Source organism: Dendrobates tinctorius, unplaced genomic scaffold, assembly GCF_039654945.1.
Source record: "Dendrobates tinctorius isolate UK_male_01 unplaced genomic scaffold, ASM3965494v1 ptg000061l, whole genome shotgun sequence".
In the NCBI taxonomy this organism is placed as follows: Eukaryota; Metazoa; Chordata; class Amphibia; order Anura; family Dendrobatidae; genus Dendrobates; species Dendrobates tinctorius.
Window position 1 is genome coordinate 2,432,866 of NW_027361729.1, and position 14,517 is coordinate 2,447,382.

General features: G+C 47.0%; 1 protein-coding gene across 2 annotated transcripts in view; it reads left to right on the forward strand.

The window, feature by feature from the left end:
* Positions 1–14,517, forward strand: part of AGBL4 (AGBL carboxypeptidase 4) — a 1,778,944-nt gene that overhangs the window by 1,655,830 nt on the left and 108,597 nt on the right. The gene's annotated exons all lie outside the window — the stretch shown is intronic.

The following is a 14,517-nucleotide window of genomic DNA, read 5'->3' on the forward strand; positions in this document are numbered from 1 at the left end:
GGTGAAAGCTCCTTGTGCCATGTAAAGTCCATCATACTCCTCTGAAAAGAGTTTTCACGGCATCAGAAAAATATATCTTTTTAATATCACAACATATTATACTCTGCAAAGAACATAATATCAGATTTCATCCTCTTTGAACAAAGTTATGTTTTCCTGCACCATTTCCAGCCGGTGAGGGATCAGCCGAGCTTATGCAGATCAGGGTCTATCAGGTAGATGTTATACACTACGTCCATCCATAGCTGGGAAAATAGACTCTTGCTGGAGATCAGGGAGATTTCCGGAAGCCTGGATTACAGCGGGATAAGGTCTGGAGGCTAAAAATGACCCTGCTTAGCCAAGATCAGGTAATAAGGCAGGTGTGTTAGCGCATGAATTCCATCGGTGAGAGGCAGGTCGCCAGCAGATAATTTTGATTTGCGGCAAGACAGACACTTCTTGCTCTGATATCTGCTCCTGTCATAGTCATTTCTCTCCTTATTCTTGGGGAAGGCAGCAATTCATGTCCAAGCGAAGATAGCATCACACCACCCGAGAACCATAGCAGCCTGAATTCATACAGATTACATCACCATATCATTCTGATGTGAAATATCAAATCATTGGAAACTCCGTGTTCTGCTATTCTTGACGATGGGAACTACGCTCTCAGGTTTCTTATAGTTTGCTGGACAATAAATTATTAACTTGATTTATTTTCTTATATACATATATATATTTTTATTTATTTTATATATTTAATTATTTTTAATAAAAATGTAATATGTGTTATATCAAATATATATAGTACTGTGCAAAAGTTTTAGGCAGGTATGGAGAAAATGCTGTAAAATGAGAGTGCTTTAAAAAATTAGAAGTTCTAATAGTTTATTAACTTTGATTTCTCTGTCTCTTTTGTTCATTCACTTTACATTTTGTTAATTGATTAAAATAAAGTATTTTTTTAATGTGTTCTTTCCCACCTGCATAAAACCTTTGCAAGAACAAATTACTCAAAACATAAAAAAATAAAGCAATGCAATTATACATATAGTGGCATGTAGAAGTTTGGGCGCTCCTAGTTAAATTTACTGTTTTTGTGAACAGTAAAAGTTTGTGCACCCTTGTGCCCTTTGTGTGCTCAGATTACTTTGACCTTTGACTTTTACATTGTTCTACTGTTCAGAGACACCTGCACAAATATGGCCTTCATGGAAAAGTCATCAGAAGAAAACCTCTCCTTCATCCTCACTGTTAGCGTGGCTGGTCTGGAGCCGGAATCTCTAGGAGTGGACCCTCTGGGCCGTGGCACCAAGGGGCCCCAGGCGAGCTGTCAGGTGGAACAACCCCTATACAGGGACCGTTAGGAGCAGGCCCAGGGGTTTGAGTACCACAGTAGCCGGTACGGAGAAGGGCGGCTCAGGATGGACTGGAGTAGGAGTGTGGGACTGAAGTGTAGATGACAGTACAGAACTGGAACACAGGAGACAGGAGTGGAGTAAGACAGTAGACAGGAACGTGGAGGGATGGCTGGAGCAGGAACACAGGAGACAGGATTAGAGGAGGATGGAAGGACTGGAGCAGGATGGAACAGGAACACCGGAGGCAGGACTGGAGTAGGACGGAAGGACTGGAGCAGGATGGAACAGGAAGACCGGAGGTAGGACTGGAGTATGATGGAAGGACTGGCGCAGGATAGAACAGGAACCCCGGAGGCAGGACTGGAGAAAGATAGAAGGACTGGAGCAGGAACACCGGAGGCAGGACTGGAGTAGGATGGAAGGACTGTAGCAGGATGGAACAGGAACACCGGAGGCAGGACTGGAGTAGGATGGGAGGACTGGAGCAGGATGGAACAGGACTGGAGTACAGCAGGGGGCACAGATAGTAGGACTGCGAGGCTGCTGCAGGGAGCACACGAGAACGGGGCTGTGAGACTGCAGAGAGCACACGAAGAAGCGGGGCCCAGTGTGCCAGGAAACACAACGATCAGGCGCCTCCCTCAGGGGAAGCAGCCTGATATGCCCGTCTGGTCTGCCATTGGTCAGGGGGTGCTTCCGGGTCAGGGCATAGCCGGAGCACAAGAAGGAGGGAGGCGCGGCCGCGGCCTATGGCGCATGCGCATTGCATGCAAAGGCGCCATCGGCTGCGCGCCTGTCAGAGGTGACCGCCGTGGCTGTCGGGCGGCGAGGGGCTGCGGTGTGGGAGCGATGGCCGGGTGTGTATGCAAAGACGACATGGGAGCGGAGGCTGGGTGAGAATGTCGGAACGGCGTGACAGTACCCCCTGCCCTAAGCCGCCATCCCCGGAGATTAGCAAGAAATCTCTTGAGGATACAGGGAGCATTGATATTCTCCCGAGGTTCCCAGAATCTCTCCTCAGGACCAAAGCCCTTCCAGTCAACAAGAAAAAAGTCCTACCTCTAACCTTCTTCATGGCAATAATGTCCTCCACTTCAAAGACATCATCGGCCCCCACCGGCTGAGGACCGGAATCAGGCAAGGATTGGAAACGATTCAGCACCACAGGTTTCAGAAGAGAGACATGGAAGGTGTTCGGGACCCGGAGCGAAGCAGGCAACCTCAGTTTGTAGGCGACTTCGTTGGTACGTCCAAGAATTTCAAACGGACCGATGTAGCATGGCCCCAACTTGTAGGAGGGCAGTTTCAACTGGATGAATTTGGACGAGAGCCAGACCTTGTCCCCGACACGATAGGGTGGAGGATCCAATCTCTTCTTGTCGGCATAATTCTTCATCCGATCAGCGGACTTCTTGAGTGACGTGTTGGTCTCGGCCCAAATCTTGGAAAATTCAGAGGACAAAGCATTGGCCGCGGGTACCTTGGAGGCAGGGGTTATCGGAAGGGGAACACCAGGATGTCTGCAGAACACAATGAAAAACGGAGACTTGGCCGAGGACTTGCCAGCATGGTTGTTGTAAGCGAACTCTGCCCAGGGAAGTAAGTCAACTCAATCGTTCTGGTGGGCGTTGGAGAAATGACGTAGGTACCCAGTCAACATCCGATTGGTACGCTCCACCTGCCCGTTGGACTGTGGCTGGTAGGCCGAGAAGTCAAGGGAAACGTTCATGAGCTTACAAAGTGATCGCGAGAACTTGGAGGTGAACTGAACCCCTCGGTCAGACACAAAGCGTTGAGGTAGTCCATGAAGTCTGAAGATTTGGTGGATGAAGACTGTGGCCAGCTCCGGAGCCGAGGGGAGACAGGGCAGAGGGACGAAGTGGGCCATCTTGGAAAAATGATCCACCACCACAAGATGACTGTGCTGCCAGAAGAACAGGGTAGGTTAGTGATGAAATCCATGGCGATGTTTTCCCAAGGGACCGCAGGGACGGGCAACAGCAGCAACAAGCCGGACGGAGGTCTTCGTGGCACTTTGTTTTTACACACGATGGACAAGAAGCCACAAAATCGAGTACATCTTGGCGAAGCGTGGGCCACCAGTAGTGACGCGCGATAAGATCCAGGGTCTTCTTAGTTCCGGCATGACCGGCCAGTTTGGAGGAGTGCCCCCATAGGAGGACTTTTCGCTTGAGGTTCTCAGGCACAAGCGTTTTGCCAGGAGGAGCAGCAAGCCAGTTCACTGGAGCCACCGTGATGATCCTAGTGGGGTCAACGATATGCGAGGGTTCCTCCTTGGTTTTGTGTGGCTGGAAGACCCTGGGCAGAGTGTCGGCTTTGGTATTTTTGTTGCAGGGACGGAAACGGAGCTCAAAGTCAAATCGGGTGAAAAATAAGGACCATCTGGCCTGACGAGGGTTGAGTCTCTGGGCAGACAGGAGATAGGCCAGATTCTTGTGATCTGAGATGACAAAGGGATGGACAGCTCCCTCCAGGAGGTGACGCCACTCCTCCAAGGCCAACTTGATGGCCAGAAGTTCCCGGTCGCCGATCGAGTAGTTACACTTGGATGGAGAAAAGGCCTTCGAGAAGAAGCCACAAGGGTGCAGATGACCGGAGGCGGATTTCTGGGACAATACTGCCCCGGCACCTGTCGAGGAAGTGTCCACCTCAAGTACAAAAGGTCGGTTGCTCTCTGGACGATGCAGGACCGGAGCCCATTTTAGGGTCAGAAAGGCCTCTTCAGCCTCCGGAGGTCAATCCTTGGGAGTAGTCCCTTTATGGGTGAGAGCAGAAATAGGTCTTGTGATTGCGGAAAAGTGAGAGATGAATTGCCGGTAATAATGGGCGAATCCGAGAAATCATTGTATCGCCCTTACTCCGCCGGGGCAAGGCCATTTGAGAATGGCAGACAACTTCTCGGGGTCCATCCTCAGTCTAGTGTCTGAGATAATGTATCCCAGAAACAGCAGAGAGGTCTGTTCAAAGAGACATTTCTTTATCTTCGCATACAGGCGGTTCTCCCGAAGACGCTGTAACACCAAGCGGACATTCTTTCTATGGGACGAGAGATCCGGCGAGAAGACGAGGATGTCGTCCAAGTACACTACAACACAGGAGTACAAGAGGTCCCGGAAGATCTCATTGACGAACTCTTGAAACACCGCAGGAGCATTGCAGAGACCAAAGGGCATGACCAGGTACTCGTAATGGCCGTCTCGAGTGTCTTCCACTCGTCTCCAGCGCGGATACGGACCAGATTATAGGCTCCTCTGAGGTCCAGCTTGGAGAAGACCCGAGCCCCTCTGAGGTCAAACAACTCTGGAATGAGTGGAAGAGGGTACCTGTTCTTGATGGTAATCTCATTCAAGCCCCTATAGTCAATGCACGGCCATAGAGTTCCGTCCTTTTTGATGAAGAAAAACCCGGCTCCCGTGGGCAAAGAGGATTTCCATATAAAGCCTTTGGCGAGGTTCTCCCGGACGTATTCGGACATGGCTGTGGTCTCAGCGGGAGACAGGGGGTAGTCAAAAGGCCGATGTGGAGGGAGGACCTCCGCTTCCTTCTTGTCAAAGATATCAGCGTAAGAACTGTAGGCTGGAGGGAGACCTGGAAGGTCTGGGGGTGGCTGAGCAGCGGCTGCCAGGCGGACAGGAGTCAGACAGCGAGCTTGGCACGGGTGCCCCCAGCGGAGTATCTCCCCAGAAGACCAGTCGAGAACTGGCTGATGAGTTCTTAACCATGGGAGACCAAGTAGAATAGCGTGGGAGAGCTTAGGCAAAACATAAAAGGCTATCTTCTCTCGATGTAAGGCACCGACTTGCAACTCCGCTCCTTCAGTGACCAAGGTGACGGTCGCCTGTAGCGGTTTGCCATCCACTGCAGCAATCTAGAGAGGGTTAGATAGAGCAACCACGGGAATTTGGTATTTGTCCACTTCTTCGGGCCGAATGAAGTTACCTGCCAAGCCCGAATCCACGTAGGCCACCTCGGACCCACGTCTCTCCCGAAAGCAAAAGAACAGATATAGTAAGAGGTTGAGAGGGATCATTATCACCTAGGGAGGCCTCTCTTACCTGACCTAGGCAGAGGAGTTTCCCTGTCTCTTAGGACAGGTGCGGATATAGTGTGAGGAACCTCCGCAATAAAGGCACAGACCTTGTGCCCGCCTCTCTTGCTGACACAACTCGGCCAACTTGAGGCGGCCTATCTGCATGGACTCGACCGAGGAAGAAGAGGACCCGGCTGAACGAGGACTGGCAGAATGGGTGAGAAGGGGAGCTGGGCTAGTGGACCTCCTGTCTCTCGCTGACTCCTGAGCGCGCTTCTGGAAGCTTTGGTCAATGCGGGTAGCCAGCGAGATAAGGTCCTCTAAGGTGGTTGGGGTATCTTGACCTACGAGTTCATCTTTTATTCTGCCTGAAAGACCGTGCCAGAACGCCCCCACCAAAGCCGTGTTATTCCAGCCGAGCTCAGAGGAGATGCGAAAGCAGATAGCATACTGTCCGACCGTGAGAGAACCCTGATGTAAGTTAATGAGTGACTCGGTGAGAGCGGCTAACCGACCCGGCTCATCGAAGACCCTGTGAAAAGTATCCAAGAAAACCGGAAGACTTGAGACAACGGGATATTCACGTTCCCAGAGAGGATTCAACCAGGACAAGGCTCCTCCCTCTAGATGGGACATAATAAAGGCTACTTTGGCCCGGTCAGAGGGATATTGCTGCGGCAAGCATTCAAAGTGGAGACTACACTGATTTAAGAACCCCCTGCAGTGCTTGGGATCCCCAGTGAAGCGAGGCGGTTTGGCGAGGCGGGGCGTCGGGAGAGCTGTAGAAGCGGAGGGAGGAGTCGGACTTGCGTCGGCAGACTTGAGGACCGACAAGCGGCTATCAAAGGAGGCCATGTAAGACAAAATATGGGCTTGAGTATCTTGTTGCTGGCCCAACTCCTGTTGAAGACTGGCCAGTAGATTGGCAGTTCCAGGATCGGCCACCTGCAGGGCCGACAAACGGGTGTCCATAGACTTCATGATAGACATAATGCGTCCCTGATTCTCCCGCAGGAAAAGTAACTCTTTCTGGGTAGCAGCAGTAATACCGGCGGAGTCCATGGCCTGATCGTACTGTTAGCGTGGCTGGTCAGGAGCCGGAATCTCCAGGAGTGGACCCTCTGGGCCGTGGCACCGAGGGGCCCCAGGCGAGCTGCCAGGTGGAACCGACCCCTATACAGGGACTGTTAGGAACAGGCCCAGGGGTTCGAGTACCACGGTAGCGATACTGAGAGGGGCGGCTCAGGATGGATTGGAGTAGGAGTGTGGGACTGATGTGTAAATGACAGGACAGAGCTGGGACACAGGAGACAGGAGTAGAGTACGACTGTAGACTGGAACGTGGAGGGACTGAAGTGTAGATGACAGGATAGAGTTGGAACACAGGAGACAGGAGTGGAGTAAGACAGTAGACAGGAACGTGGAGGGATGGCTGGAGCAGGAACACAGGAGACAGGATTAGAGGAGGACGGAAGGACTGGAGCAGGATGGAACTGGAACACCAGAGGCAGGACTGGAGTAGGACGGAAGGACTGGAGCAGGATGGAACAGGAACTCCAGAGGTAGGACGGAAGGACTGGAGCAGGATGGAACAGGAACACCGGAGGCAGGACTGGAGTAGGACGGAAGGACTGGAGCAGGATGGAACAGGAACACCGGAGGCAGGACTGGAGTAGGACGGAAGAGGAACACCGGATGCAGGACTGGAGAAAGATGGAAGGACTGGAGCAGGAACACCGGAGGCAGGACTGGAGTAGGATGGAAGGACTGGAGCAGGATGGAACAGGACACTGGAGTAGGACGGAAGGACTGGAGCAGGATGGAACAGGAACACCGGAGGCAGGACTGGAGTACAGCAGGGGACACGGATAGCAGGACTGCGAGGCTGCTGCAGGGAGCACACGAGAACAGGGCTGTGAGACTGCACACGAAGAAGCGGGGCCCAGTGTGCTAGGAAACAACGATCAGGCGGAAGCGGCCTGATATGCCCCTGTCTGGTCTGCCATTGGTCAGGGGGTGCTTCCGGGTCAGGGCATAGCCAGAGCACAAGAAGCAGAAGGGAGGCGCGGCCTCGGCCTATGGCGCATGCGCATTGCATGCAAAGGCGCCATCGGCCGCTCGCCTGTCAGAGGTGACCGCCGTGGCTGTCGGGCGGCGAGGGGCTGCGGCGTGGCAGCGATGGCCGGGTGAGTTTGCAAAGACGGCGTGGGAGTGGAGGCCGGGTGAGTATGTCGGAACGGCGTGACACTCACCATAAAATTCAGCGTTTGAAGTATGAAAAAGAACATCTAAACAAGCCTGGTACATTTTGGAAACTAATTCTGTGGACTGGCGAGGTTAATATAGAACTCTTTGGCCACAATGATCAAAGGTATGTGTGGAGAAAAAAGGGCACAGAATTTCAGGAAAGAATATCTTGCCAACCATTAAGCATGGGGGTGGATCAATCATGCTTTGGGGTTGTATTGCAGCCAATGGCACTTAGAACATTTCACGGGTAGAAAGAAGAATGGATTAAATGAAATTTCAACAAATTCTTGATGCAAACATAACACCATCTGTAAAAAAAGCTGAAGTTGAAAAGAGGATGGCGTCTACAAATGGATAATGATCCTAAACAAATCCACAACAGATGACCTCAAAAGGCACAAGCTGAAAGTTTTACAATGGCCCTCACAGTCCTCTGATCATTGAAAATCTGTGGCTAGACCAAAATAGCAGAGGATGCAAGACGACCCAGGAATCTCACAGAATTGGGAGAATTTTACAAGGAAGAATGGATGAAGATCCCTTAAAGAAGAATTGAAAGACTGTTGTCTGGCTACAAAAAGTGTTTACAAGCTGCGATACTAGATGCTACTAGGTACTAACCATTTATTAAAACACACTTGTCAAAGATAATATTGTGCATGATACTTCAAAACAGACAATATACCACACTGCCTCAGGTCTTCAGTCTCAGGTTAAGAAGAGACACATGCCTTAATTGTACTTAAAATATAGAATTTTTATTTGAAAATATATAAAAAACGCACATAAAAATAAGTAGGGATTGTGCGAATTGAGTAAGCATAGATAATGCAGAAAGTACATATATAAATTATAAGAATTATACTTATAATTGAATACAAGTACAAAAAGGGCATAAGTATTAAAGTGCCAGTGCCTGTGTAAACCAAATTAAGGCCGAGTGTAATCATGCATACCTATGAATAGAATCAATTAGGTTAAAGTGCTAGTGCTGATCAGAACTAAAAAGAGGGTTTTACCTAAAACTAAGTGTAGTTAGAGATCACCATGCACATGATTATATCATTCAATCAAATAAAAAAAGACTGACGGGCACTTCCAAGCTAGCGTGAAAAGGTGCATACTAGGAGCAGCTACCTCCATATGCAGTATACAAAAAAGTAGCACTCTATCGTGCTAAAGCATGTCAATATGAAATATAGGAAATACTAGCTGAAGAGCCCGGCATTGCCCAGGCATAGTAACTGTGGTTAGTTATAACAAATTATGATTATCCTCCATCCCATAGTCCCGTGCCCATATACCCATCATACATATCCACCATCCCATAGTCGAGTGCCCATATACCCGTCATACATATCCTCCATCCCATAGTCCCGTGTCCATATTCCCATCATACATATCATCCATCCCATAGTCCTGTGCCCATATACCCATCATACATATCCTCCATCCCATAGTTCTATGCCCATATACCCATTATGACATCATCTTCGCCATGGCAACCATTCTGACATCGTCACCATGGCAACCATGGTGACATAACCGTCACCATTACAACCTATTATGTCATCGTCGCCATGGCACTTACACACACACACACACACACACACACACTCAGCTTTATATATATATAGATGAACAGAAAACTCATTGAAAAAAAGAGTGAATGGCAAGTTACTATGTATGAGAATCAGGATGGGTCATGGACATATTAGGCTGTTTTTTGTGGAATGAGGGTAGCGAGACCATGCTTTTGGACAGTATGGTGGCTCAGTGGTTAGCACTGCAGCCTTGCAGCGCTGGGTTCAAATCCCACCAAGGACAACATCTGCAAAGAGTTTGTATATTCTCCCCGTGTTTGCGTAGGTTTCCTTTAGTTTCTCCGCTTTCCTCCCTCCCACACGCCGAAGACATCCTGATAGGGAATCTAGATTGCGAGTCCTAATGGGGACAGTGATGATATTGAATGTAAAGTGCTGTGGAATTAATAGCACTATATCAGGACAGGAACACTTTAACAATGGAATGAAGGTGGAGCATGCACTCCTCTTCTCCATTCAGATGGGGCTCTGCTTGGCCCCATTCTCGGGATTGTTCGGGGACCCAGTGATCACACCTCCAATGATCAGCATGATTTCGCCTTTTCTCTAGATAGGGGGTAATTTACTGTTTTGGAAATGTCCCTTTTACTATAAAGCCATAGAAGTAATGCCACCTCGTGACCCTGATCCAAATGTTAGCGGCTATTGTCTACTGAAGTTAAAACAAAATAAATAAAAGAATTAAGTAAAAAAAAAAGCTAAATAATAAATCTGATATCATGAAAAACAAATTACCTTCATTTCTCCTTTGAAAGAAAATGTCAGAGAAATGTCAGCTATAATAAAATGTCTCCGTTATGAAAGATCACTTTGAATATTTGACGAATGTACATATGTAAATGTCTCCATAGTTTGACAGTAGAAAATTAAGTGAATTTATATCAGGACTCCATTACATTACTGTGTTACTATGCAAGCCATATTCACATGGATGTAACATATGTTACATATCCATGGAACAGTTTACAGGGTTTGGATCCCTTCGGGTAAATTTATTGCATAGGCGTCTATAAGGTTCACAGAAGTCTAACCATCAATACCATTCTTGTTTTTTTTTTGTGCACCAATTAATTTTTTTCAATTAAACCTTAGGGTGTTTGAAACTATTTTTTTCTGACACAAAGTTCCAAATCCCTACATAAATATAGCCACCAGAAGAGGGCGCAGAGGAGCTTGCTGCATACTATTTATTAAATAAAATCCATATAAAATATTATTCTGCATAGCTACTTCTAGCGGTTTATAATGGTATTTGTCATATTATTTTTAACCCTTCTCAATATCTAAGATACATGCCGGGTGTTGGCTGTGCTATACAGCTGGTACCTGCCTGTAACAGCAATAACTGGAGCTAGCTCTGATCCCTTTTGTTTAATCGTGCCATTCCAGTGGTGCATTCCACGGTGGGGGTGATCCTATTTAGAGATGGGTGAACCCAAACAGTAAAGTTCGGTGTCCGCACCGAACACTTACTTCACCAGGAAGTCCGTGTTACTTTTCGGGTTTGGCCCCCCAACACTGGGTGTTTGTTGTGCTGTCATGTAACAGTGACAGTGCGACAAACAATGCTTCTGATCAGCAGTAAAATCATTACCACTGCTCAGACAGCCGCGGTTCCCACGCTGTCAAGTGACGGCGTGAGGATGCAGCTGTGATCAGAGGTAAAGTTTACCTCCGATCACTGGCATTAGCTGATGGGACTATGGCCCCCATCAACCGATGCCTGCTGCCTCTAATAACAGCGAGAGCAGGTGCGGCTGATGGGAGTATTCATCAGCTGATGCCTAGGCTCTAAATATATAATTTAAAAAAATGGCGTAGGGTTCCCCTGTATTTTTGATAACCAGCCAGGCAAAACTGACAGCTGGGGACTGCAACCGTCAGGTGTAAGCTTGTGCAAGGCTGGTTATCAAGAATAGAGGAGTCCCCAGTTTTTTTTAATTATTTAAATAAATTAAAAAAGGGTATTTTGACAAGCAGCCTTGCTAAAGCAGGCAGCTGGGGGCTGGTATTCTCAGCCTGGAAAGTGGCCATGGATATTGACCCCCCCCAGCCTAAAAATAGCAGCCCAAAGCTGCCTAGAAAAGGCACATCTATTAGATGCGCCAATTCTGGCGCGTTGCACGGCTCTTCCCACTTTCCCTGTAGCGTATATACATATTTGTGGGGTTGATGTCACCTTTGTATTGTCAGGTGACATCAAGCCCACAGATTAGTAATGGAGAGGCGTCAATAAGACACCTATCCATTACTAATCCTATAGTTGTATGGTGAATAAAGACACAGCCAGAATAAAGATATCTGAGATAAAAACAAAACACACTTTTCCTATTTTTATTTAAAAATAACAAAAACAGTTATACTCGCCTAATGCCTATTTCATCGAAGCCATTGTTCTCTGTAATAAAACAAAAATAAAAAAACAATATCCATCACCTCTCCAACGTTCTGTCCCAGGCCGTAATCCATGTCTTGGGGATAAATACATTAGCTTTCAACCTGAACAGTGACCGTCCAGACTGAGAACCACTAATGAATGAGCTGCTGCGAGCGCAGCATCAGTGATTAGCGGTGACATCATCGAGGTTACCTCCGGTCACTGAGGCCAATGAACTTTGGTGTCCTTCCTTGAGTGAGATCACCGCTAGCAGTGAGAAAATAATCTCACGGTGCAGAGGTGAGTTCACCAAAGTTAAATTCTTCTGGTAAACTGTGTTATCTTCTGCGTATAGTGGAGTTATCAGTCGTTGTACTGGAGGAGGAGGTGAGCTGTGATATCTTCTATGGTGAAAAATGGATCATGTGTTATCTACTATATATAGAGGAGTGATAAGTGATTCTACAGGAGGAGGTGATCTGTGACAGCTATTGTGAATAGTGGATCCTATGTTATTTTCTGTATACAGAGAAGGTATCCATCATTGTACAGGAGGGGGAGGGGAGCTGTGACATCACCTATTGTGAATGGTGGATAATGTGTTATCTACTGTATATAGAGGTATTATAAGTCATTATACAGGAGTAAGTGAGCTGTGACATCACCTATTGTGAATGGTGGATCATATGTTAACTACTGTATATAGAGGTATTATCAGTCATTGCACAGGAGGAGGTGAGCTGTGACATCTATTGTGAAGAGTGGATCCTATGTTATTTTCTGTATGCAGAGAAGTTATCAATCATTGTACAGGAGGGGAAGGTGAGCTGTGACATCACTTATTGTGAATGGTGGATCATGTGTTATCTACTGTATATAGAGGTATTATCAGTTAGTGTACAAGATGAGAAGGTGAGCTGTGACATCACCCAATGTGAATGGTGGATCCAGTGTTATCTGCTGTATATTGAGGTGTTATCAGTCATTGTAAAGGAGGAGATGAGCTGTGACATTACATATTGTGAATGATTGATTCTGTGTTAGATCTTGTATATAGAGGAGTAATCAGTCATTGTACAGAAGGAGGAGGTGAGCTGTGACATCACCTGTTGTGAATGGCAGATTCTGTGTTATCCACTATATATAGAAATGTTACATTTCACTTTAATCATGTCTGTGAAAATAATAGGTTTTCTTTTTATTACAAGCATTTAATTCTAGACAATCAGATTTTCTTAATTATCAAACATGCAAAATTAACTATTTTCATTGTTTGGGGAAAGTAGTGAAAAAACCCAGGCAATTACTGAGGGAGGGGGTGCTGGATTACCATTTTAGATTATTGGAGGCTCATTATAGGGTAGGACGTCTTACAAGCAGTAACTACAGCAATTGCTGTAAGGAAAATTTTGTCAGTAAGTCACTGGGGAAAAATGGGTTAATTCTGAGCAAGAAAACCCAGAGCCAGCGGCAGTGACGACTATTTACTTTTCTCCGCTTGGCATACATGGAAATTGTGTTATCAAATGTTCTGTCTGATCCTGTCAGGTTTATAGCGATCGCTTCAAACAATTTAATGTTGCTGAAAGCACACAGTTACAAATTATAGACTTTTAAAGTTATTTCACAGTGATAATGCTGTCAACCTCTAATACAGCTTCTAAAAGGCGCAGTGACGATAATGACACACGGAGAAGACGCGAGTGGAGGCGCCTGGCGCCGGATTCCCGCCTTTGTTGCTATATTGATATCTTTTATTTTTAGTCGAATGTCTGTAGCGTTCGCTCACGCGCTCGGCGTCGCGTCTGGGTGACAGGCGATCACAGTCAGGTGGCTAAAAGGCATTCTGGGAACAAAATGGGGGGAAAAATGGCAAAGGAGACGATCACATGGATTCGTAGCTAATCGTACTCGTCACCAAATTCTAATTCCTGAAAAATTGGTGGCTCGATTCGCAAAAATCCAGAAAACAATGGCGGCCAGGAGAACACTACTTTGATTCTTTTGGAAGGTGTTCAAAAACCTTTAAAGGATTATCGTGTCCTATTCTAGGCTCACCCCTCTCTTCTCCCGTTGCCACAGCTCCCTTCCTGATCCTGTTTCGCTCTTTGGTCTGGATCTTCCAGCGCAGAGTAGGACTCTTGGGAGGCGTGACGCGCGTCAGTAACGTGTGTTTCGAGTCACGTTGAGGGCCTACTCAGCACTGGAAGATCGAAACTGAAGATCAATCTCAAGACAAAATCAGAACCGAGCAGAGGACCGGTGGGGAACTGAGGAGGAGCAGGGATTGGTGGAGTAGGGATTGCTGGAGGAAAATCCAATCACTGGCAATACCAAGAACAAGGATTTGGATCCCAGGAATTGGGTTTTGCCATAAAAATTCATAAAGCAGAGGTTGAGCATACACACCAGCTCCATCCAACATAGCCTCGTTCCCAGAGCCTAGAGCGTCATTCTCAAGAATTCAGGAGCCAAGTGCTCAGTAAGTGATACTCTATCCTGGAAATAACCCTTTAAAGGGCATTTATCAGTAGGATCAACTCTCCTAAGCCATGTATATGGGCATGTAGGTCATAGAGAGTTAAATAAAATGATACCATGATATCTGCATTCCGATGTTTATTTCCAGAGAAATCCACATTTTTCTTAATATGTAAATTAGCTACTAAGATCTATGGGAGGGACAAAGATCTCCCTGAGAATCTGCATCCAGATCAGATATAAAATGAAAAGGAGGTGTTGCCAGTGTGAGAAATGTAGCTCAGGAAAGCAGACTGTTGGTCAGTAAATGTCTCACACTGGTAACGCCCACTTTGATTTTAAATAATCTCTTGAGGCAGATTCTCAGGGAGATCTATTTACAGCCCATAGATCTTCGAAGATAATTTACAT